The following is a 26,976-nucleotide window of genomic DNA, read 5'->3' on the forward strand; positions in this document are numbered from 1 at the left end:
ATTATACTAGTAAGAATAAAGCAATGTAGAAATTTCTAACTATTGTTCAGAATTTATACATTCCATTTGATTATGTGCTGACCCCATCAAGCTTTTTTTTGTAATATCATTGTCTTTAATTGCAATATTCATTACTAAAATTACTAAGTTTTATACTGTAGTAGTAGTAGCTTTCATACTCCGCTTCAATTTAATTCCTTTCGTAAATTTTATTTCTCTTGTCCTTTCGCATTGGTTAAATTCAAATGAGAGAGATATCTATGAAGAGGAAAGACATAAAACAAAATAAAAACAAAAAAAAAACAACAGAATAGAAGGAAAAACTGAATTTTTCCGGAAAATTTTCAAAAAAAAAAAAAAAAACCAAATCATTATAATGACTTTGCAATAATTAGATGCTCGTCTATATTTATAACTGTTTTATAGGCTACAAACAGTTCTGCTTCTCATTTAAATTATTGTATTTTTATACTGTGATAGAGGCTAGTTATATATAATAAATAGAGTTACATATATAATAACAATGAGGTCATTTAAAAAATATTAAGGCCAACTCATTCCTTTTTTTCTTGTTGGTTATTTTAATACTGTTATATTTTAATAAGTATAAATATGTATAATGTATGTTTATATATTTATTATAATTATAAATGTTCGTGATATGAAAAATTTTAAATATATAGCTGGTAGCCATAATAATATTTAAGAGAAGATATAGAGAGAACAGTATGAAAAGATCCCGATTTAGATACAGGTAGGCGCATTTTAAAATTTGCTTTAAGAAAATGTTGTGATTCAAGTTTTCTTTAAATTTTACGTGAAAAGCGTTAGTATTAATTTTGCGTTAGTATTATTTTGTCAAACTTTTTTTGAATATGTAAATTTTGAGTGTATTTTCGATGAAGTCTTCAATAAAACTTGTCTTAAGTTACACGGGTTAATTTCACAACGAATTTGCTAACCTATCCTTATCTGCTTTTTTTAGCAATTTTTTTTTGTTAATTTTATTCAGTATAATAATAAGGCATTGTACTTAATTTTGATTCCTTTATTTGAATTTATGTCAAATCTCAGCAAGTTTTCCTAAAAACTTAAAAGTTTAATTTAAGGTATAAATCTAATTGCCGATTTGTATATAAAGAAAAAACTTAAAGAAAACCAATCATCCGAATCTCGGAACGGAATAATTTCGATATTACTTTAATTTGAAGAAAATTTTGCGAATTCACACAAAGTTTTCGCATAAATGCTATTCCGAGCGACGTGCTACAATTTTTGCCCTTGAAGAAAATAAACTAGCGCAAGGAGTCACATTTTTAGTTTTATTATATTCAAAAGATTAATATCAAAAACAGAAAATTTTTGTTTAAGATGAGGTGAGAAGTCACTTAAATTATGTTGTCTTACTACACACAATAATTTGCTACTAACAAGGCAAAGTATTTTAAGTAGACGTAAGATGTTTTGCCTTGGGAGTAACGAATTATCTAAGTAATATAAAACTGAAATGCACTGAACTACTGAACTGAATTATTATACTAAACGTTTACTGAAATGGAAATCTAATAGATTTGCTTTATTAGAATTTCGGTAGGTCTCTTTTGTTACATATTTTATGTAAATTGAAGTTGAAGGACATCCTGTATTGGAGTTTAATGCTAAGTAATTAGCACGTTATTTAGTTATAAATCTTTTTAATTTATTTATTTTATTTGTTATTTTTTTTGTGTTTTTTTTTTACAGAAACAAAAATGTTTGCTTAACAAGTTTAATTTGTTTCAAAAATTTTTCGTGTGACAATTTTTTCATTTGCTTTTTCTGCTTTTGTGTTTATGGTTTTAAAGAATTGTTCGTTTCATTTTTTACAAATCTATTCAAATAACAAAATATACAATATATGAAAAATTTCATTTTTAATTGTTTGTAATTTTATAATAGTTATAAAAAATGGCCTGGTAGACTAAATTGAAGATAAAGCGTGCAATTATCTACATTCAAAAAAATAAAGGACTTGATCTAATTTGTCTAAATATTGAGAGTTTTTTTAAAAGAATTTCATGTCTTTAACTGATTGTAAAAAGGTGAAATTACTATTTTCGCCTAACTATATGCAATTTTTAAGGTTAATAAAAGTTAACAAAAATTTTTATAAATTTAATAAAAAATTAACGAAAAACAAAGAAAGAAGATTTGAATTTTCCATACTTATATTTGAGGGGCTCAGAACGAAAGTGGCCTAAATGCCACTCCCAAAATTTTTGCTTTTTTGGTAGAAATGTATATAAAATTAGGTCCTAAATTTAATTTCATCGACAAAAAACCCAAATATTTCCTATATTCCGTTATATTTTTTTGGCCTAAACACAAAATTTAAATTTTCTTAGTGCAAAAGTGGTTAACTCACATACTATTGCAAAAAAAGTGAGGTTAGGGCCACTTTGCTTCTGAGCATCCTCAGAATTACAATCCAGCAAAACAAAATTTATTAGTCAAACAAAAAATTATGTAAAAAAGTATATTATTCTGCATTCGACGAAAATGCTTAATTTTTGGTCCTGATTCCCAAAGTAAGCTGTAGAATTTGTCTTTTTGTCTAATAGAGAAAATTATAACAAATGTTGTAAAGGTAAAATCTCCGTGACTTCAAAAAATTGTACAAAGTATCAAATTCCAAAAAGTTTACTAAAAGCTCTTGACATTGTACACTTTTCCAAAATGCGTTTTATACGTAATGGAGACGTAAAATAAAAGTAAATCGGGTATCGAAAAAATCGAGCACGCTTTTCTTATACCTTGTCATATAAATGTTGCCAGAAATAACCGATAAAATAAACTAGCATATATTTTCAGTAATAAAGTGCTAGCTATCAAGTTTTTTCCAAAATAAAGCATAAGAATGCTATTTTTCCAGTGGTGTGGTAACGTTTATTAGTTATACAAAATTTAGTGTCATTTGTCATATTTCAAATTCATAAACAAAAAAGTTTTTTGAAAACATTCACGTATATGTTATTTTTAAAATTTGAAAAAAAATGGAAAAAGAGCAGTAAGTTGTACCTTAATTCATTAAATGTAATATTTATTTAACATTTAATTTTTGCAGTAATAAGAAATGGAACGTGGATAGGAAAAAATTATTGATTGCTACTATTAAAATCAATTGAATTATTTACAACAATATTTGGGAACACAAATTCATTTTTTTAAAATTAACATTTGCACAGAACTTTAAATTAAAATTTTCAAACAAATGTCAAAGTTGTATTGATATGGTAAAAATTGTATTCCAAAATGTATCAAAAGCTTTAGTAGTTTTTTTTACAATATAAAGGTATTGAAAGCACTGAGACGGTACTAATACCGTATTAATACCGTACTTAAATCTTTTTTAAAGCATTATTGAAGTCACGGTCTGTCGTGGTAATTGAATAAAAATGATGTCAAAATAATTCTTTTTCTAGTTTTTTTTAGCAAAAATCCGGTCTACATTTCGCATTCTACATTTGTTCTTTAGCTTATATTTAAGAATTGTTTTGTCTCCGTTTTCACCTGTCTCAACGGTATACATTTCGAAGCATTTGGAATTCTAAATAATTGTAATAATATTGTATTTCTAATAAAAAAATTTATTCGAAATTCAAAAAAAAAATTGCTTTTGCTCTATTAAATGTTTGAATAAAATTTTCGTATTGCCAATCATCTCGTACAATTATTTTACCCCACATTCTATAGTTTATACTCGCATAATGTGTCGGTATTAAGAGAATATTATTTTTCATTCAAATATGAAAATTATTGCTCTCTTATTAAAAATAACCTAAATTATTTGTAATAATCTGTAAATTTATTATCAAAATTAATGTAAGAAAAGAAATAATAATGTAATATGTATATAATGTAATATGTAATCATAACTATCTATATACATATAACATAAAGCACTTAAAGAATTTTGAGAAATAAATGAACAATAAAGAATCGATTTATAAAATTTATTCAAATTCATTAAATTAAAATTGGATTTAAGTCAATTATAATATTTTATAAAAATATTTTATAAATATTTCTATAGTAACAATAAAGGAAAGTGAAAAATAAAGAAGAAAGAGAACATTATTTTATATTTGTGTTCGAAAGATATGCATACATTTTATATATATATATGCATTAAAATGATCTTGAGATATACCTATAATGTTCTTGAACCCGGCCTTGAATTCACATTCCCCAAAAAAAAAAATTCATATAGATCTTAAATGTATAATATAGCAAAAAATTAAATAATATAGATATTCTGATAATATAGAATAATATAGATAGCTATAAAATCATACACATATTTATAACACACTGTATAACTTGTAATTATACCTATACATACATACATATATACAGACATCGTATTATAACATAATATTATTATACAAATGTATATACATACTTAAATAATACATGCGTTTATATTTATATTGAAATTTTCCCCCAAAATCAAATAAATCACTATTATCGTTATTTGTCAAACATTCATAAGACCTAAAATTCCAGTTTACATAATATATCTAGAAAATAAGAAAAAGTATTGAAAACGAAAAAAAAAAGAAAAATCAAAAACAGAAGAAAATTCAATTCCACAATGTCTATAATCGGAGAAAATTTGTAAATTTTTCATTTTCTTTTGTTTTTCCATTTTAAGAATAATACCGAAAAATAAGTAATATATGTATGTATAACATAATAATATTTAAAAATATACTTTACATTACAATATATTCCCATAAATTTGATTTATACATACATACATATGTACAAATTCTTCGAAATATTTTTTATACAAAGAAATTTTATATAAACTTGAAAGAAAGTGCTAAGCTAAAAATTTTATTATTCTTAAATTTTTTTCATTTGAAATTTAAGTAAATAAAGTATGTATGTAAGTCATTTCGAAAAATTTTTTATATTCCAATCGTTTTCTATTAAAAGTTTTACTTTGAACTTTTGTGAGTTCCAATTTAATTGGCTTAAATACCACCAAGAAATTTCGAAAAAAAAAAACGCTTAGTTTTTCTTTTAGCTTTCGGAAAAATTCGAATATTCGAAAGTGTTTGATCAAACATAAGGTGATTTTTCATATTTTGGTACATAAATCGGTTTTAAATTGATTTCCAGTCATTTTTAATATTTGTGAGATCTTAATTTCTAAAATTTAATTAATTAATTGAGTTTAAAATCAAATTATAATTAACCTATGTTTTCCATTTTCAAGTTTAGGGTTAAATAGGTTAGTAAATTTAAACAGCGTCCACGACTGGCTTTAATTTTAGAACTTTTGCTTATCAATAAAGATTTAGCTTTGATTTGATTAAAATATTTTTACTCGTTAAATTTGTCCGCCCATCAATAAACTTAAAGAAAGAGAAATGCAATTTTAAAGAAAAGGGAAATATAACGCACTATTTTCTTAAAAGTTCAAAACCATCAATTTCTTAAAAATGCAATACATACTCTTTTACTTCGCACTTCGGCACAAGAAATAACCTTTTGCTTCGCACATTGAAAAAAAAAACTAGTTATGGCAAAATAGACGTCTGAATAAACTCTGACATTGAAAAATTTTTTTTAAATTTGCATTATTTTTTATTCGGCGGTAGAGCAGTAGAAGTCTGAAATTTTGAGAGTTTGGGTGTGGGCACACGTTATTGAACGTTTTATTTTGCAAGAATTTATTTTTATAATTTTTCTCTTTCTCAGAAATGTTGCTAATTTCTGCTAATAAAATTATTAGAACAGTCATTTATTAATACACTCAACAAAAAAATTTAAACGTAATCATGAAAGTTAGTTTCTATGTGCGGGGACGATTTCTTAATAATAGATCTAGTATAATTTTTGTTTTTAATAACAACGCTAAAGACGTTTGTTTTTGTTTTCGTTACGTTATTCAATACTCGTATATTTTTTTTAAGAATCAGGCAAAATTTTAACTGTGGTATAGGCGTATAGCATTACTCATATATTTAAATTTTTTATTCGATTAGACTTTAAATTAAATAAATCGATATTAAAGACAAATAAAATATATGTAAAATAATTTCAATGCTACGCGATATTAAAACAATGACTAAAATAAAACAAAGGAACAAAATATAGAACAAAGAACAAAAAATAAAATAAAAAGGAAAAGGAAAATTTTTCAAGGAAACATTATAATAAAAATAATAAAAACAAGAAAAACGAAAAGAACAAAGAAAAATTTAATAACATTTGCATTAACGTGTACAAAACAAATCAATTTCTCGCTTCTCTCCTATTATAGCCAACCCAGCCTGCCCTATATGTATTTTAAAAAGGTAAAGAAAATTCAAAAAGGCATACATGTAAGAGAGTAAGAGAAATAAGAAACAAAACAGAAAATTATTTTTTTTTCGTTTCCTTCACCTATTCTTTCTCTTTCCAAATTCTTATAAAATTCAAAATTTAATTGTATACTTTTTAAATATAATTTTCGATAAAATTAACAGTTGACTCAGCTTATTTTAAGTTGACTCAGTTTACTGTGAATATTAATTTAAAGTCTGCTCCTTTTCTTTCTGAGGTAGACATTTTATTGTTAAATTAATTTTTGAAAGTGGATGAGTCGTCAGTCCAATTTCGGTTTGAGAACTCTTATAATAAGTACTCTTATAATATAAATCTGATATTGATATATATGTATGTATATATATAACATATATATGTATATTTGATATAATGTCAACTATATAAAAAAAATATCGCCCGGATTCAGCGTGGTTTAGAAATAGCATCGTATCTCTGAACGTGCATGGGTGGGTGTATCTATACGTTTACTAAATTTCTATACATTTGCCATTAATCATTTGTAAAATTGTTTTTTTTTCTCAAAATATGCTGCTGCTTATTTCATTCGTCGGCTTTTATATACAAAAATGTTTCTTTTTTTAGTTCCAATTCCAGAAATTATTATATAGATATTTTTTATATAGTTAAGTCTTATATTTAAGGAATTTGTTCAAATTTTCAAAAAATAAAGTTGGGTCAAACCAATGGTTTGTATTGTAGCACTTTTCCCTTCAACAAGTGAAAATTCTGCTTTTAAAAACAGTCTATGTATATCCACCACACTACTAAATTTATTTTCATTCATATACGAAACTCGTTCTACGTAGAATTGCATATGTTCAGGATGAACCATTTATGCAGTCTTTGAAATAAAGCAAAATTTAATATAAAAAGGAGTTAACATAATGCTCGATTTTAAGGGTTAATTGTGTGAGTTAAGAAAAATAATTATATTTTTTAATGTCATGGAATTTACCGTTAACTTTTTGCGTTTATAGAAATTTTGAAAAAACTTGCGGTTTCAGAAATATAAGGTGTCAAAAATGCAAATTTTACAAATTTCAAGAAGTCATAACTTGAGAGGGGGTGGAGATGGAAAAAAATTTTCTTCTAACGAAATGAACTACTTATTAATTTCTAAAAATTTTACAAATTTCAAGAAGTCATAACTTGAGAGGGGGTGGAGATGGAAAAAAATTTTCTTCTAACGAAATGAACTACTTATTAATTTCTAAAAGCCCCTAAAATTTCAAGCTTCTACAGGCTGGGGTCTAGAAGAAAAACGACATCAAAAATTTGGAAAAAAAGGACTTTAGATAACTTTAAATTTGAACGGCCATTTTGTTTTTCTAAAGTTTAACTATAGTACACCGCGGTAGGCGAAGCAACCCACTGCCTTTCTGCGTTTGCAAAATTTCAAAAATGCTTATGGTTTCATTGCAACAAATAGTTAAAATAGGCCATTTTTAGTGCTTTGGGGGGGTATAACTTCTAGAGGGGGGGAGATAGGTAAAAATTTTGTTCTACGAAAATAAGTTTCTAGTAAAGATCTATGTACGTATTAAATTTCAGCTTTCTATCTTTAAGAATGTAGAAGTTTTGTAAACAGACACACGGACAGACGGACGGACGGACGGACGGACGGACGGACAGAGTGAAACTAATAAGCACTTTTTTTCAAAAATTTTTTGGAAAAGTGCTAAAAATGTAAAATAATTTTACGAAAAATATTTATAAAGAGTTGGAGAGAGCATTTTGCCAAAAAAGAAATTATGTACAAAGCTAAATATATTTGAGGTTAAGAAAAGAGGTGAAGAAAAAAGGTACTCGTGTATAAATATGTATCACATTATATTATTATACGCATCATATAAGTGTTTATCAAATAAACCTAAACCTAAATAAACCCACTTAGTTGGTACACAAAGTAGAAATCCTTAAGAAGATAAAAACCAAACAAACACCGAAAAATAACTACAGTTAAGTACTTTTAGTGTATTTCACGTCAGTTGTTACTTGTACAATTTGATATTCCATAATATTAACCACATGACCAAAAATTTATAAATAAATTTTTGGCCATATTCAAGTGGTGAACATACCTGCATAGTTTCTCTCAAACTCTTTTTCTATTTTTAAACTTATGTGTACATATAAACAAAAATTATAACCTAAATTTTATATTTTCAATCGCACGTTTATATGTTAACATACAACCGCACAATACACGTGTTCTTTCTAGCCAACCTATAATAATTATATTAAATGATGTTAATATCAATATTATGTGTAGACTGTTATATGTATATGTTATATGTGTTCATTCGTAATAAATTATACAAAAAATAAATGGAGACAATCTACCACTTTATTTATTAAAGTTTTAAATATATTTGTCTGATATAGCTGTACTATATATACACTTAATTTCACTTAATGGTTCTTTGAAAATCTCAAAAGATTGGATATATGATTTAGAAAATTTGAATAGAAAGCACGAATTTTCCGATCAGCTGCACAAATCAGCTGTAATTCAAAAGCAAACAGCATTAATCTGTAGCTTCTTGGCATTTTATAATTTTAATTTTAGTGGAGCGGTTTCTCTGCTCTCCTTATACATTAAGTCATGAGATCCTAATCGTAGTCATAATTAATATTAAATTAAAAAGTTGAGTCAAACAAATGGTTTGTAATGCAGCACTTTTATCTTTAGCAAATGAGAATAGTGCTTTTGAAAACAGTCTAGCTGTGCACTCATTATTAAAATTATTTATAATCATATGCGAATGTTTTTCAAACATTGCATAAATTTAGAATTTCAGGCTCCTACTAACTGCGGTCTAGAAGAAACACAGTATCAAAAATTTGCAAAAAACTGATTTTAGATAGTAAAAAATTTAACGACCATTTTGTTGTTTTAAAGTTTAAAAATGATATGCCGCAAAAAAAGAAGCCTTGGCATGTTTTTTAAGTTTTTTGAGGGGGTATAACTTTTAGAGGGGGGAGTTAGGTAAAAATTTTTTTTTACGGATATTTAGAAAAGAATTTTTAGAGATCTATGTGCGTATGAAATTCCGGCTTTCTATTTCCAAAGGTTTAGAAGTTTTATAAAGAGATACACGGACGGGCGCACCTACGGATGGGCGGACGAACAAACGGACAGTCGAATGGAAGATCTGACGGATGGACGGTCGGACAGAGTGAAATTAATAAGCACTTTTTTTTAAAAATTTTTTGGAAAAGTGCTTAAAATAATAGAAAATCAAGAACTAAAATTTTAATTTTAAAAATATGAAAATATTGAAATTCGATATACATTTAAACTGCACTATATTTAGTATACAATTAGACCAGTGGTGCAGTGGTTATGGAACCATTCCTTTAAAAGAAGGGCTTTGGGTTCAAACTCTGATCAGTTCATTATTAAAATTATACTTTATATTAAATCTCTCTGCAAAAAGTCAACTGAAGGTTTTCCCAATGCACTCAATTCAAGTAAGAAAAAATATTTGGTATATTGCTCAAAATTTTGTGTGGTAATAAACGAAATCGAACTGCACATAATTATATACTCTTTGTATATTGAATACCTATACTAGCCGGTCTTAATAAAAGAAATTTCACAAAAATTCTGTTGAAATTTGAAAAACTGGAATTGTAAATAACATAAGTTTTGTTCTTTATAGTAGCCTTTTTTGGCTAAATAACAAAACTGGCTAATATAGGGAATAAAAATCATTTGATTTATTTACAGTCTTTATATGATTTTAAGGATATGAGAAATTTAAAGAAATAAGTTTAATTTTTGGTATATAATTAACAAAATATTAAAATATTTTTTGTAATAATAAAAAAAATTATTCTTAAATTTACAATTATTATTTTATATTTTCTATAGGTTTAATATTCAAATGGAAGTCAAAAATATAGAAACTTAATAAAAAAGTAGTGTAAAATAAGAGAAAGAGGAAAAAAGAACAAAAATGGAGAATTTTAAAAATTTTTATTTTCAAAATAATAAAAAAATTTTAAACTTTTTATTAATGATATTCAATTTTAGAAACATATTTATAAAAAATAATTGTTTAATTCGCAATCCGGTTGTATAATATGCAATTAAAATTAAAATAATTAAACAGACATAAAATGTCTCTAAATAACATATCTGAAATTTTGAAAAATAATCAAAAATAAAGCACATATAATATTTTTTTTATTATATAATTTTAAAGAAATTGTAAAATCATATTTTTAGTGTATGAATGATTAAAGAGGACAAATTATTGATGAATCTGCATTTTTAACATGAAGCTTATGGATATATGGTAACAATATACCCGCAAATACTTAGTGTTGTTGAATGAAATACTTAACTTTTATATAGTGAAAATATTATAGAAAACTCTTAATTCAATATAAAATTAATAAAAATTTTAGTGTAATAGAAATTGAAATATTTTTTTTTTCAGTAATTATATAATCCTGTGCATATCCATTCATACATATTGAATATTATAAAAAAATTTAAATTATAAGCAAATAAATTTATTTTGAAAATTTCCCAAAAAAAAAATACCCTTTTATTACTGAAATAAACATACACCTACTATATAAAAATATATGCATACATACATAAAAGAAAAGCTTATAGGTGTATGCATAACACATAAAATTTTCTTTTGAAAATATTCTAGAGAAAAAAAGAACATAAAACCCAAAAAAAAGAAAAATTTGGTATCGAAAAAACAGAAACCAATACCATTTTATGTTCGCTAAAATTCATATCGAAAAAAATATCATAATTATAATATAAACACGATATTACACAGAATTATAAGGTCTAATTGTATGCTACATAAATGTATACAATAAAATTACAGAAAGCCTAAAAGTTAATACCTACACGAATATATGCGAAACACAAAAAAAAAACTATACAATAAAAATACTGTGCATTGCGAGTTCAAAAGGACAGACGAAAGGATTATTTTGTGATTCCTTTAAAGCTGACTTAAAAAATCTTAAGAAACAAGTAAAATAAAAAATAAAATTTAAAAACACAAATACACAAAACATATCAAAAAAAAAAGGTTAAAGTACCTTTCCTTTTCTACTTTTTCCCTTTCACATTTACTTTAGTCTTACAATTTTTATTTCAATTTTATTCTTATTTCTTTTTCTTTATTTTTGATTTTATCCTCGATTTTTTCTCTTGATTCCTTTTTTTATTAAATCAAACAGAAATCGGATATTCCGAAAATAAGAAATATAAAAGAATCCGTACAAGAAATTAAGAGACGAAAAAAAAAAATGTACCTACATACATGAATCCTTTAAAGGATGATATAAAGAAAAAAGAAAAAGAAATATTCAATATAAATCGCTTTTGTATGTTAAATAAAAAATAAAGAAAATGGAAAATAAAAGAAAAAAAAATTTGAAACGAATTGTAAAAATCAAATAAAAATTTTAACCAAAAAAAAAAATTCTAAATAAAAACTACAAAATAAAAGTATTGGGAAATTTTTTAAATCGGGAAAAAATTTAACCAAAATAGACAAGTAAATCAAAGAAAACAAAAATTAAAAGAAAAAGTAATAAAGAAATTTAATAAAGGAATAATTCCGAAAACATATCAAAAAACAGACACACACGCATTCATAAATTACAAAAAAAAAGGATAAAATAACAAAGAAAAAAAAGGACAAAAGTGGAAAAATAACGAGACAAAAGGAACAAAAAGCAGACCGGATTAGAGTAAAGAATTATCGAATTATGGATAAAATTAAAATATCTTGGCATATCCTAAAACTTGTACTTTTATTTTTAATAGGTAAGTTATTTGATAATTTTTTTTGATAAAATTCAATATAATATTAAAATCTAAAATGCAAAATTTATTAAGTTGTTATTTCGAAATACTTTGGTCTTTACTTGCTTGTTATCTAAATATTTACATACCTAAGAAAATGGAAAGACGCAAAGATGTAAGACATGATATTGATGTTGAAAAATTTGTAGAAACGATGCTAACCTTGTGAATTTCTCCTGTACCCCATTACGGTGTACATTTAAATTGCTTAAATGATTTTATAAATTTAATATGTAATTTTAAATTTCCGTTCATTTGCGTACATTTTCACAAAGCAATACAATTTTAGTTATAAGTATGCATTATTCAGTTTGATCATACATTATTCAGACTGATCACGGGAATTAATGAAATCTGATGATAAATTTGTTTAAAATAGATTTTGCGAAAACTCTTCAAAATACTCGAATTTTGGAAAAAATTTTGGAATAAACTGAATAACTTTCCGATTTCCTGATTTGATTGAAACATATTTGTTCTAATAGGAAATTGATAATAAACATAAATAACCTACACTTTGTTGTCGATACTTTATAGTTATATTTGTATTTTAGTACACGTGTAAGGAATCCCAACTCCAATACTTATGTAGAAAATCCTGTAAAGAAAACCCTTTTAAAAAGTTTGAAATTTATAAGAACAACTCAATTAACAAGGTGTTGTTATTTTTGCATTCTTAAACTCTAAAATTAATCCTTTATTTTAGTTCTATAAAAAATTTTATAAAACTTATTATATGAGGGAAATCAAAAATATTTTTAAAATATTTTATTTTATAAATTTTAAATTTGATTTTAATAAACTTTTTTTTTCTTTAACTTTTATGAATAAATTATCAGTTGATATTTTACTTTTACAAATTCTGTAACTGATTTAAAAAAGGTGTATGAATAAATACATGACTAATTAAAGAGTAAAAATAAAAGTTTCGAAACTTTAAAATTGTTCAGGTAAACATTCTTGTACTCTTATCAATATTTATAAAATAATGTGAGGAAGGGTCAATTTTACGAGTAATTATGTAAGGAAGTTAACAAGAATGAAATTTACACTTGAATGTCGAAAAAAAAAACACTTTTTTATAATTCTTTAAATAAAGGGAGTTCTTTAAATAATTGGGATATTATTATAAACTAAGGGGTTGAGGAATCTGTTAGGAATGCTCTTGTTATCTATTGAAAAATTGTACAAATATAGCTGCGTTAAAGACAATAATCGATCGTGTCGCTTTTTTCCGACTCTAACCGAATTTGGCGATGCCTTTAAGGCAAAACACAATGAAAATTTTTAGAAAAATTCTCGGGGGGTGTGGTGTTCCAAAAAAAATTTACAAAATTATTTCATTACTTTACGAAGTGCGTTTTCCTATGAGAATTGTGGAGTTATTTTTTTAAATTTTGATAAAACTGCAATTTTGGTGAATTTCATACATTAATATTTATTTGACTTACCAAATCGAAATGAGTAAAACGGTTTCAAAGAAACCAAAATTTCAAAAATTTTAGCTTCATGCACCCATCATCAACTTATTACTTCATGGTAAAATAATGTTTCTAAAATTTATTCTATTATATATATATTATAAAGTATATAATTATATAATGAGATATAAGACGAGAATATTGTTTACTAATATATTGCTCTATACTTTCATATGGCTGAAAACAAAAACCCGATTTCCATAGTATGTATAATATGTATTGTATAGAAAGCAATAAGAACAGAACAATATTCTTTAAAAATATTTTTTTCTCAAAAAATTCTATATAAATAAATCGCTTTATAGTCAATCAATAAAATCATAATAAATGATTTTCCGGTAAAAATCACGAAGACGAACATACGCTTTTAAATTGTCTGGTAACTAAAAATAAATTATTCAAAGATATTTTCAAATAAAATATTCAACAATTCAATGACGCACTCTAATATTATATTGTATGATTTGTACTATAAAGATCTCAAGACACAATATTTCAGTTATGTGTAGTGTGTGTTCACATAAATACAATAGAAATATTGTTTGATTGAATTGATTTTTTATGTATTAAAATTTTGTATATAAAAATCAGTACATAAAATAGATATTTTCCTAGGTATTGAGTATATATATACAAACTCATTGTGCTAAGTTAGTGCGTGATTTTATATATTGCTATGTGGATCAAATATGAAAAATTTTTTTAGCTTTGGAGATAAGGCAAAAAAACAAGGTATGCATACCTGTACATTATTTAAGAGATTTTCAATCTTAATTTGTTTGTGTGTGAAAGATAATTAGAAATGCTTATTGGTATTTAAGTTTCAAAACCCTTTCTAATAAAAGTCAACTTGAAAAGTAATTTTATTAAACCCTTATTAAAGTAATCTTATTGAACACACGACTTGTCGTATTTAATCAAATAATTTTCAATATTTTCTTATTAGAAATTGTTTGCCCTTTACATAATATACTCCTATAATCCGACATACGTATTCATTCATTAATCATAAAGAGTCATTAAAAAATATTTTATTCAAGTAAATAAGATAAGAATGTCAAAAGCTTAATCAAAATTGTTTATAATGACACTATCTAAGGTGGCTGTACTGAGACTATCAAACTATTTCACAGTAATAAATTGTGTTGTAAGGGCTTGTTCTTTAAACAGCTACTAAAATTTTAATACTTATGTTTTCTCTAAAATTAAAAATTACTTGCAAGCACATTTTAATCAAATTTTTTCGTAGAGATTGTAATGAGCTCCGCTAATACAACACTTATTTTGCTGTAGCAGGAGTGCAGGGATCAGAGTTTATATATATATATATACTTACATAATACAAAAATAAAATTTTTTAATATAAAAAAACATTTTATTTTTTAATTCCTTTATCCTTTTTTTCTCTTGTTTTAGCCAACAAACATCATTAAACTTTTTTTTTCTCCATATTTTGTTATTGTAATTTTTTTTGTTATATTACACATAAACGAACAAAAAAAACTAGAGAAAAAAAATTCAAATTACCGTCATACTTAACATTTTTATTAATTTTTATAATCCTCTCAATTCCTTGTGCGAAACAATAAAAGACAACGAAACAAAAAAAAAAAAAACAAAATGTTTTACGACTTGAAAATGCTGCAGGTTACTGTATCACCATAAAATTATTTGTTCTTCTCTTCTTCTTCTTGTTTTTATTATTTTTATACTGTAAAACACTTAAGAACCTTTAAGGACCTTTTTTCCTTTTGTTTGTTATATGATTGTGTTATTTTTATTCTTACTCATTTTGCTTTATTTATTTTTGTTGTGTTTTTGTTCTTCTGTTCTGTGTGCCAAAGAAAGAGAATTTATTTTTTATTCACATTCCTCTGCATACACATACTTACAAAGAATAAAAATTGTGGCCTCCATATCCTGTCAAATAACACTTTAAATAATGTTTTTCATCATTTAAAGACTTATTATACGAAATGAATTTTTTTAAAGGAAAGAAAAACAATGAAAATTCTCTAAACATATTGAAATTGTTCTTATGTAAAATATCCTTATTTTCGTTTATTGGTTGTAATTTTCCTGTTCCTCACGTCTTTCTTTTTTTGTCGACTGTATTGTACGCATAAGGGAAGGTATTGTTATAGTTTATATGTCAAGTTTTCAAAGGAAAAATTGATTTTTAATTATCTACTAAATCATATTCAGAAATAATTTTTCGTGAGATGCCACTTTTGTTCATCTCTAAAGTTCATTTTAGAGATGCGGTGAAGTAATCGAATTTTGGGTAAAATATGTCCAAACAATCTAATCGATCATAGAGATTGAGATTAGACTTCTTATGTATTACACAAATATTTCGAAATTTTTTATATTGTCAATGATTGTTAAAAGAATGAAGCAAAAAATTTTTAGCAGTAATCTAGAGAAATTTGGCCTTTTGAAAAATAAACATCGTATTGTCAATTCCACTTTTTCGCTTGTTTTTTTGGCAGGCAAAAAAGATGTACTAATGGTTGCTTCGAAATTTTGACAATTCGAAAGAGGAATGCAGAAAGATAATTTTTATACAAAGCTTGTCAATTTTCTTGAATTATTAATGTTTTCTCGATGTTATACAACAACTCAGTCATTTGAATGATTGAATTATTCGAATGGAGTTAGTAGAATAGAAAATTTATTCGAATATTTTAAAATAATCTTTCAGAAAATATAATATTTATGTATGTATACATAACGTGTTCGGGTATGTGCTGACCACATCATTCTTTTTTTACTTTTGTTGTTAAATTTTTAATAAATGATAAACTTTGTGTTGAATGTGTGTGTTTACTATGGTTTGTCATACCCAAACAATGAGACGCGATATATTACGTTTATAATTGTTTTAGGCGATTAATTTCTATTGTTATGTACTTTAGCGAAATAAAATTTTAAAGTGACATAAAAAATAACAAAAAAAAAACAAATTAGAAAAAAGAAAGCAATAAGAAAAATGAAAATAAAATAATTAATTTGTTTAAAGAAAATTGCCTTACAGCGGTTTCGCTTTTTATTTTCAATGCTATTAATAATAATGATCGTTAAGAGTTATTCATTTTGATTAAGTGGGATAAAATAGGATCGCGAAATTGTTATTATGGCCGGGATTTTTTTTAAACAAAAAAATTTCTAATGAAAAAATTAATTGAATTTTAAATTTTTATTTGTCGTGTTTAGTTTAAATGAACAACATGTTGATAAACTTTTAAACTTCCTTAATACCATACTTACGCATGTTTACTTATATTGTGTACCGAATAGTACTTACAATAGTACTATTGTAAGTACTATTCGGCAGTCCTTTGAAAAAATTTGAAAATGGCTGATGTTTTTGTTGTTCGATTAATCGCATTTTCATTTGTAAAACTACAGGCGAGTGGTTTATTATTATTCGTTAATTTTCTTCAGATTTTTTTTTATTTATTTATTTTAAACATTTGACATTTTTCGATACCCAAAAAACGGTGAAAAAAGTTTTTCAACATATTTAAGTGTGGCGTATTATTTTAATTTTATAATATTGTAACTTACACTTGAAACAGAAAATTTACTGAATGTTAAATGAAAAAATTTTTTTTTACTAAATATTTCGAAAACATAATATCGATTAGCTCTCGATCGTTAAATCTGACTCGAAAATGCTAGGTAGATTTGTTTGGCCTGATCAAAAAACTAAACTTCAAGATTTTTTTATAACTAAAAAAATCTTGAAGTATAGTCAAAATTCACATTCGCTGTTAAAAAATTTTCGTAGCAATTTGGATCTTGTTAGAATGCATAAATTACTTTCATTACAACGTGGGTCAGGGATACTATTCAGAATTATGCATTAATATTCCGTTTAAGATTTCAGGGATAGAGCCTTGTAAAACAATATAAACGGGTATCAGATAATATTATGGTCAGAGTATGTAATAAGTTGTTTAGATAAGAAAAATTGCGTTTGTTTATAGACTTTTTGAATGGATACCACTTTCAATTATTTAAGAATGTTTTGCAAATTATCGAATTGAAAACATTCGAAAATGAGCTTTAAAATGTTGTATGTACACTAACTACTTGTATTTCGGATTCATGCAATTCGTACAAAAATTAAAATTTAAATAAATTTAAAGAGATTATGCGTAATTTACATGTGCTGTTTATACACTACAAATAATATTTTTTATTACTAAAATAAAATTATACAAAGAGAAAAAATCAATAATAACTTAATTGTCCATTTTGAATAATTCTTAAATTTTCTTGGAATGTGAAATGCACATTTAAAAGGATATTCGTATTTTTTAAAAGTATGATTTTTCGACATTAATGTTGTTGTAAAATCTTGAACATATATGAAGCTAAAACTTAATTATGGTAGGTGTACTACGACAGATAGCCAATATTGTTATTTTAATTTACTGAATTAATATTGAAAATGGTATTATCTTTTAAAATAAAAACTATATGACTATCTTTGTACTTTTCAGATTCTAAAGTATGCCTTATTTTTATTTTATTATTAACCTTATTAAAATTTTAAAGGTTATTGTAGCATTTCAAAGGGAATAGAGCCTAAATAACAAACTTCTTTAAAATTTATATACACAAACATACGTACAAAGCGAGAAAAGGTTTACAAAAGAAATAAAATATTTCAAAACTAAAATAAAATTCCACTACGTCTACCTCCAATTTTTTGAGCTACTTTTATAATTCAATTACTGAATAGTTTGTCTAGAGAAAGTAATTTATAATTCTGCCTTGGAATTCGTTATTGTGCCAATATCCCAGAAAGAGTTATTCCAGTGACACCAGAACAAATTTGAACCAGAAGTGGTTCAAACTTGAAGTAATGCATAAAATACTGTTCGAGTAAAGTAACTGTGTTTTTCTTGTCTAAAAATTTTCAAATTAATTTTTTAAAAAATAATGTTGAATATGGTTCGTATAGTATATTTTATTTTTTGAAATAATTTTTTCTATCGAATCTTAAAATTTGCTCTACTCTGTTGTTAAGGGGAGAAAAAGTATGCGCTATTCCGATCTTGTAAACTGAAATGAGCAAATTACTTAAATGTTGTATCGTGTGTGTTAATACATAATGGGTAATGCAAACATAGTGTACATTTATAATGTGTATGACTTATATATATAAATTATGCAGCATGTATGCAATTATACATTTCTTATTTAATTAAATTCAATTTATTATAATATTATTTCAATCTTTCATACGAGCCAGTATAGTGTATTTATTCATATGTAGAAAAGAAATCCATTCGTGTATGCGGGGTTTTATGTGTAAATATTATTACATAATATATGACTTTTTTATTGCTAATTAAAGGAGTTTAAAAGCTTTCATATGTTTCATATTGAAAACGAAAATGAAGAGTGTACACAATAATACATACTTACACATATGCAATATCCTTTTATAATGTTCCTACATAATGTGACATACATATTATAATATAAATATATTTTTATGATATCGTATTTTATTATTTATTTTTATTTAAATTATTAACATATAGTATTCTTATACAGAATATGAATACTAGGTTTATTAATGTGTTGTGATTAATTTGTTGTATTATATTTGTACTACATGTATAAATGTATAATATAGTACAAACATATATGCATTATAATATAAATATCACCATAAGACGATCCTACTGAAAAATATGTCGTACAGGACGAGAACAAAATTTCGTATTGCTCCGTGCAATACGAAATTTTGTTATTTAATTTTTTAATGTAAATATGTAAAGTATTTGTTTAACTTTAGGAATATGACAGCTACTGGAACCGTTGTCCGAATCGTGCGATCGGACGGACGGACATGTCTACCGCTGAGCAAAAATATATGTATATACATGTCAATACCGGAGAGGACTCCTTTAAGTGGGTACAAACTTCAAAGGAAAAAGGAATACCCTTCACTTTCGTATACTAAAGTGAATATACCCTTTAAGAAGGTGCAGGGTATAAAAATTATGTTTAGCAAAAGGGAAACAAAAAAAAACTTAAAATCAGAAAAAATAACCATTTTTTGACTTCCAAATCAACTTTAGCATAAAAGTAAATAAAAATATAATAAAAAATATAAACACACAATTAATGGACGTAAAGAATATAAAAATGACACATATCGGAACGCGACGGGTTCTCCTACGGAAGGACGTATATACATATAATATATACATGAATACACTTAATATATAGAATATTTTTTATACAGTTACGAATACAGGGTATATCACCATAATTTCCATTGGTTAGATCGAAAATGAGTAAAATATTTTTTCTAGACTGGGTGCTAAATCTCAAAGGTTTCCAAGTTCAAAGGTATTTTAACGAATTTTCACGAAATTTTTACTTATCCAAGTTCTTTGATTTTAACTTTTGTTCTGAAAAAGATAGGAACTGTATGCAAACAGTTTTTAAAAGGCCTAGTAAAGGGCTTAAAATAGTCATGCTGTTTGATTTTGTATTTTATAAATCCATTTCTATTCAATCGCATATTTTAAATTACCATAATTGCTTTATTGGTACACCTTTTTAGTTGCATCAACCATACACCATACATAATTTTACTTTTTTGTAGAAATTTCTTTAAAATTTATTAATTCCATTAAATTATTTATTAATTATTTAGTAACTTCACAACGTTAATACCATATCATTTGCAAACTTCATTTTGTTAAAAAAAAATAAATTTTACTGTTAAAAAAAAAAATTTTTCTATTAGAATAAATGTAAAAAATTCATAAGGCATGCCTTTAAAAAGCTCCAACTGAATTATTTTAATAACTTCAGATGCCAAATGGTGTCTAGATTCCGAAAATATTTTTTTCAAATTTTTAAAGTGCACCCAATCTGAGAAAAATGCATTTAAAAATTTCAAACCATATAGGTACCATTTCTTATAAAAATTGGCAAAAATTAAAAACCTATAATTTTCTTTACCAAGAAAAGTTTCGAAAAAAAATTTTTGATTGCTAGATTTTTTTTTTTGATTTTTTAAAATGAAAATTCTAGTTTTTCTTTTTAAAAATTACAAATTTTTTAAATTCAAATTTTTGTTTTTCAATTAAAAAGTTTGTATAAAATTTCGTTTCATTTTTGTTGTTGTTTTTTACATTTCAATAAAAACATTAGAATTCGGATTTTTTACAAAATAACATGATGTTCATCCAAAAAAACGTTCTCGTCAACCAAAATTAATAATAGTTGACAATTACAGCGCCAAAAATAAGTAAAAATCAAAAATAGTGAAAAATGGGGTATTTAAAATCTTTACTTAGAAATAAATTTTCTTTACCAAAAAAATTTTTTTAATTTTTGAGATCCTAAATTAAAGCTTAAGCAGCTGGGCAAAATTTTATTAAAAAAGGTTCTTACGAAATTATCTTGTTAGATAAAACTGGAAAAATAAAACAAGGGAAAAATTTTATTTTTCCTAAAGTTCAGAATCCAGCAACATGTTTGTTTTAAGCCCTTTACTAGGTCTTTCTGAAATTGTTTGTTTGAAGTTCCTATCTTTTTCAGAATGAAAGTAATAATCAAAAAAACTTGGATAGACTGGGTGCCTTTAGATTTGGCACCCAGTTCGAAACAAATTTTTACCCATTTTCGATCCTCCAACCAATGGAATATGTTGTTGTATACGTTTCTGAATTACCCTGTATATGCATTTTAGAACGAAATATTTGAGCGAGACTATATTATTTATTAACCAAGTTGCCATACGTTCCAAATTTTATTGAGAATTCCCGTAATTACTAATTTTAAATGGGCTAATAGTTTAATATTGTCAGAAAAACATTATAGTGGTTATAAATTTTAAGCATTAAAGTTTGAATTTAAAAAAAATTCTTTTTTAGTTCTTTAGTTTTACTATGCTTGTCCGTCTGTACAGCTTTTTACGGATTTTTTGTTTTATAAGAAACCTAAATATTTCCGAGAAAATTGTTTTTAACTATATTCGCTCCCAAGAAAGTTATAGGTTTTCAATATCTTTAAGAATGTATTGTGCCGAAACTGTTATAAATTTGAACAAAAATGGCTTAATATTTTTTCTAGCCAAAAAATGTATACACAAAACTTAGTAAGTCAACTTTTTAGGTAGCCTACTCACTAATATACAAATAACGAGTAGAAAGAGAAAATTATTTAAAATAAAATGTATAACTGCATACATGGTTCGTGGAGAATTACTGCTATAACTTTGGAACAAATAAAAAATGGAAGAAAACCTTAAAAAAATTAGTATGACTTCATCGATCTCAAAATAATATGAATGTATTATACAAACAAGAACATGACTGGAAAGGTTATAAAAGCAAGAAAAGGTAAAAAAGAGTAAGAAAAGGAAAGCTTTTATCAGAAATACTGTAAAACTGTAATCCTTTTTATACTATATTTTGTATATATGCAGGTACGAGTATAAATGTAGAAATATCTTTATAATTTACACACATTGATGTACAAATGTATATTATGTTATTTTTTTATACTGATAGGGGAATTAAAATAAAATTTGCATTTATACGAGTATATCCAAAATATTTTTTTGTTTCTCGTAACAAAATGATGGAAATAAAAAAATGATGGGAACAAAAAGGACATTTTTAATATGACGAGTTAATGATCTGTTTAAGTTTTGATATCACACTCTCAATTTTGACATTTTTCATTTATTTTACTTTTTTGGTTCTCTTTTGTAAAGAGTAGAACAAAAACAAAAATTAAATTGAAATTTTCAGCCAGGTTCCATGAAAAGTAAATTATCATTGTAATTTCATATTTTTTAATTGTAACTCTGAATTATTTGAGTAATTTAAAAAGCGATACTTGAGAAGCCGCATGTCAATTGAATATTGCAATATATTATCTAAGATTCTAAGTCATTCAATACAAAAGGGTTTCTTTGTAAAATATTTTCAATAAAATTGCATATATATAGGCGATCTTTTTATTCATTTTTATGCAATAGTTAACAATTCGCTTAAAATTTTATTTCTAAGCTTTAATAAATGACAAATAATTTGTTGGCTTTTCGCCAAATTTGACACTTTGAAATTCTGTTTTCCAGAAATTTTATATTTCAACTTATTAGTTAGCAAATAGTTATCAATGAAATTGTAGTATTATTCTTAAGCGCCCATGTAATCTGAAAAGACCTTAGTAATTGATTTTAAAAATTTATCAATACGTTATCTAGGCAATAACTAGGCATGTGGATAGAAATTTTTTTTATAAGAATAATTTTAGTTACTCGATCAACCTGTGTTTCTTCGCTCTAATGTTATCAGCTTTTTTTATTACAATTCTATGCTATTAGTTTATCCTGTGAAGCGGTGCATAGTTTGAGGAATATCAATTTATAATAGTACTCGCTTTAACTTCTCTTAATTGTGATACAAAAAAAAAGAAAATAAAAAGTCTCAGACTGGTGGGAATCAAATATTTTTTTTAAACATTTTTTTAACAGAATGTGCTAAAAAATGCGGAAAAATTAAAGTTATTGCGAAAAAAAAAAATCGTTTTGTCTCCTTTTCGTACCAATTAAATGCTAATATTAATGAAATTAATAATATTGTGTTCGCTTTATGAAAGTTATTATACAAGGATTTTGGTTCTGTTGTTCTTACTTTGGTTCAATTAAAAAATTTAATTCAAATTGAAATTTCTGTAGGCGTGTTGTACTTGTTATGTTTTTTTTTTAATGATGATACTGATGATGATGTTGGTTTTCGGTGATGGATAATAATTGTTATAATGTCGCAAGTTGTGAAAATTATGAAATTTGTTTTTAATTTGTTCCGTTTTGAATATTGTTTCGAATGTTTGGAGCTTTTCAATGTACTTAATTAATTAAAAAGTTTTAAATGTTTTGAATTAAATTTTATTATATCGATTTACGATATAAATACAGACGTATATTACCGCAAAACTTTCAGATTTTTATGGATTTCTACATACTGAAGTGTTATACCTTTATGAGTAATTCGACGCACATATGCAGCGTATGCAATCTATGTCTATAATTTGTTTAATGAATTTTAAAGAGAAAATTTCAAAAAATACAAAAATTTTTGGGGATTGTAGTAAAAAATTTGCTTGTGTAAGTTGAATAATGTTTTTCAAGGTCTATGAATGGTACAGGAGAGTTCTACTGTAGTATTTTTTGCCTTATTCATTTTAAAATAGAAAAGAGTACTTTCATAAATTAACAGTTTAAACCAGGGATGGGGAACCTTTTCTCTATATAAGGCCAAATTTTAGTCAATGCAAAGTCAATCAGGCCGCAAAGTTTAAAAAAAGTCCAAAGGTTATAAATTTTTGCTTTGTGTAGGTTGATGAAAACAAAATTATGTCAGAATATAAAAAATAACATAAAACAGTTTATTTCATAAATAAAAATAAATAAGTAAGTATGTACATTATTAATAAAATAATATGGTTCATTATTTCAATGACTTTTCTGTGATTGTTTGTTGCTCGACAACAATTTTATATTTGGTTCCAGCCTCGTTTGGCAGCAAAATTTTAACTTTTAAGAAATATAAGAAATAAATTTTTTTAAGGACAAAGGCCACTAAAAAACAGTTAAAAGGCCGCATGCGGCCTTAAGGCCGCAGGTTCCCCATGCCTGGTTTAAACAAACCTGACGTTTTTTCTGTTCTTAAATTCTTTGCCTGTTTTTGTATTTTTCTTGCATATTTGGCTCGTTAAAAACGAGCAGTTAAATGAATTCTAACTTCAAATAACTTCTAACAAATGGATGACGTAATCAAAGTTAAAGAGCAGTCAAATTAAAAGAGCATTAGAAACTCCTTGCATGAGTGTACTTATGTCCACAATAGTCTTTTATTAATGATTGTATACTTTTCATATCAAAATTATGTTTTTTTCTGGGATGGATGCAATACAAGAACTTTAATCATTATTTTTAATATAATTTAATCACATTTTATGAAAATATAAGCAACCTGAAACATTAAACATAACAAAGATTTATTAAAATATTGTCTAAATTTTTAATTTGTTTTGAATTTAATTTTTTTCTCTATAAAAATGAAAATTTTAATAAAATAAAAAAATTGAGAAGTAAAACACAATTAATATAATTATATACAATTATGAAACTTAATTAAAAATAATTGATAATTTTATGGTCCAAGAGTGAACTATATTAAATAGAACAGTTAATTTATATAATTGAATTATTCATTTTTAATTTGCAATTATTTATAAATTTCTCTTTCTTGTTTTTTAAGCGTCATAATTTTTATAAAATGTTTAAATAAAATTTTAAACAAAAATTTGTATAGATGAAGCTGGCTTACGCGATCAACTCTACAACTCTCTGTGAAGAACAATTAATTCTAAAAGTTGAATCAGGGCTTCTATATCAAATAATATTACATCAGCCTTCTTTTCATATAAAACTTCGTCAAACGTTGGCAATTGAATTAAAATGTACTTAAATGTAAATGCTGTGGAGTAGAAACCAAAAAGACTTTCATGATAATCAAACGCCAGAAACTGTTATCCTATTACAGGCTGGTTTTCATTTTAAATAATATTTAAGAAAATAATTCGCGGCACTTCTTGAAATTTAATGGGAAAATTCTGTTACTCAACGACATTAACGAATTTTTCAATAATATTAAGATCTAGGAAGTTTTACCAAAGTTTGAATTTACACATGTAGAGGTATACATATAGACTGGGACGTCCTGAATTTTCCTAAAATTCATAGGAAGGGTACAAAATATGGTTTCATATTTAAATTTGAGAAACAAAACCCAGAAAATGAACGATGTAAGAGTTTTCCTGTTGGTCTTTGTTTGGACTTTTTTTAATAATGATGTTGTTCATGGAATAGCTCGCGTCAAATCTGAATTCTGTTATCTTGTATAAATAAAATAATAAAGTTTTTGTAGTGACTTATTATATTCATAATAATTTTTGCCGAAAAAAGTATCGCAGTTATAATCAGATTCATTTCTGTGATATTTCAGTATTTAAAGTGACTAAACCGCATTCTGGTGTAGGCCGGATTTTCTTTTGAAGCTATACAAAACAATTATTTGGATTTCTATTTGAATCACAATTTGATCATGCATTAGGATTAGAATAGTTTTGGAAAATTTTTTTTTAATTAAGTAAATTTATTTTATATATTAAAATTTTTGGAGTGGCAATATTTTTTATAAAAATATATTTAAGGTGAAAAAATGCGTTAAAGTTGTAATCGAGAAGCCTGTCTAATTAGTTTTATTGGATTATTTTTAATTTCCATCAATTTCCTCTATAAGTTTTAAATATTTAATATTTATTATGTGAGTATTTTTTGCAAAATAGTATGTCAATTAATTAAAACTTCGTAAAATCGTTTTGTTTTCATTTTCTTTTTATTTTTTTCTGCGAACTAATCAATATTATAAAAAATTAAATTTTAATTAAAAGTTCAAATATTAGTTTTTAAATATTTTAGTAATAAATTATTATTTTTTGCTTTTTTAAATTATGTGATTGGATTGCATACATAAAAAATGTGTTTAAAAAAAAATAATTATTTTCTGAAATCTACATAATATTTATTATAAAAAAGCAAAAAAACCTGCAGAACAATGATTCTTTAGGAATGTTGGTAATGTTATCAAGTTCATTCGAAACTTAAATAACTTTGCTTTTACAGTTTAGGAGAAATGATTAAATTATTTTTGAAGCTCTAGACGGACAGGCATAGCTAAATTAACCTAAAATACGACACTAATCAAAAACATAAATGATGTCTAAAATATGACTGATATACCAGTTGTATATTTCCTAGCGTTCCAAACGAGTAATGAATTTATAAATGCCCCTCGAATATTCGTTTGAACGGGTTATAAAAGTTGTATTTTTTTAAGTAAATAATAATGTTTGCAACCACAAAATTAAAATTAAAAAATCAATAACAAATATTTAAAAAAAAAAATTGAAAATTACACAAGAATAGGTAATTAATATTTAATGTACCAGAAAATCAATATTTTAACCTCAGATTATCTTTAAATATGTAGCAATTAAAATAATTATACTTAAAATAAAAAAAAATATTTTTTGGATTTTTTTCAATGATTATGGCCAAATTTTAAGATTTGAAGAATGCATTCAAAATTTTTTGAAATCTTTTTATTTGCCATTGATTTTATAAAAACCTTAAGAGGTTTTTCTTAA

The 26,976-nt window shown here is 25.0% G+C and overlaps 1 long non-coding RNA gene across 2 annotated transcripts in view; it reads left to right on the top strand.

The window, feature by feature from the left end:
* The window catches only part of LOC129615254 (uncharacterized), a 74,363-nt gene that overhangs the window by 8,587 nt on the left and 38,800 nt on the right, over nt 1-26,976 (top strand). For both annotated transcript variants that reach the window (XR_008697443.1, XR_008697442.1), the window contains exon 2: nt 10,256-12,190. This is a non-coding gene — a long non-coding RNA (uncharacterized LOC129615254). The remainder of the gene's footprint in view (nt 1-10,255; nt 12,191-26,976) is intronic.

The sequence above is a fragment of the Condylostylus longicornis genome, unplaced genomic scaffold (assembly GCF_029603195.1).
Source record: "Condylostylus longicornis isolate FDR11 unplaced genomic scaffold, ASM2960319v2 ptg000135l, whole genome shotgun sequence".
In the NCBI taxonomy this organism is placed as follows: domain Eukaryota; kingdom Metazoa; phylum Arthropoda; class Insecta; order Diptera; family Dolichopodidae; genus Condylostylus; species Condylostylus longicornis.